Raw genomic sequence first — 1,062 nt, forward strand, 5'->3', positions numbered from 1 at the left:
ACAAATAGAGTCACAAACTGGTTATTTTCCATCCTTTTGTATGTGTTAACTCACCTTCCCTTTAGTTCTGTTCCTCACACCCTCACATTCAACAAAAATCCATGCGGGCTCATAAACGTCATGATTATACAGTGTTATAATTTGTAACCATATTTTTTTCTTAGTTTTGATGCTCCAATTGTACACGCCCATGTCAGTTTTTGAGCTCTTCCTACTTTAAAATGCACCGAGGTTTTCTTGTCCTACACCTGGAATCCATTTTTCCGTGGAGTCCGGCAACTCCTAGGGTCACCACCCTAGGAGTTTTTGGGTGTACGTTTTTTGCTTTTAAGAAGCAAGAGCTGGGATGAGCTGTACTCACTACTGCAGGGATATCACTGCTTCTTGATTCTTTTACAAAGAATAGACAAAGTTAAGGATATTTTTCATGACTTTATACTGATACCTCCAATTTAAATTAGACATAATGAGTTCTTCCTCAGTTTCCCCATTTTATAGTTTTATCTCCCAGCTCTCACAGGAAAAACCCTGTTTCCAGACATCAGTGTTTTTACCCATTTGCTGAATATTGCAACACATTCAAAATAATTTCAGAATTATACCATCCCACCACCAGCAATGTTCAACCTGCTGAGTACAGCATAGGATGTCTTGGTCATTCTTTCTTGTCCTTAGAATGTTTTCCACTAGAGTGTCATATTTTTTTGGAATACATAAAATCTCTACCAAAATTCAGAAGTGAAATCCAACAAAAATGTATACCCCAAAATGTTTTAACTTCTATTCTACTCTTTCCTGCTCACCATTTTGATTAGTTTTTTATTTTATTTTCCTTGGTTTTTATTTTGCAGGAAGGATCAAATGTATACTTGCACAGCTACACAAGCTGCACAGGTGCATGCACTAACACACAATTTTCTTCTTTCCCTTCTTGCTTTTACAGAAGCCCTCACCCTATACAAGTATATGATTTTCATAACATTTATACTTAACATCATATCTTGGAAATGCCCATTTTAGTTCATAGAGATCTTTCTTGTATTTTATGTATTTTATTATTTC

This window comes from Cynocephalus volans, chromosome 1 (assembly GCF_027409185.1).
Source record: "Cynocephalus volans isolate mCynVol1 chromosome 1, mCynVol1.pri, whole genome shotgun sequence".
NCBI classification, from domain to species: domain Eukaryota; kingdom Metazoa; phylum Chordata; class Mammalia; order Dermoptera; family Cynocephalidae; genus Cynocephalus; species Cynocephalus volans.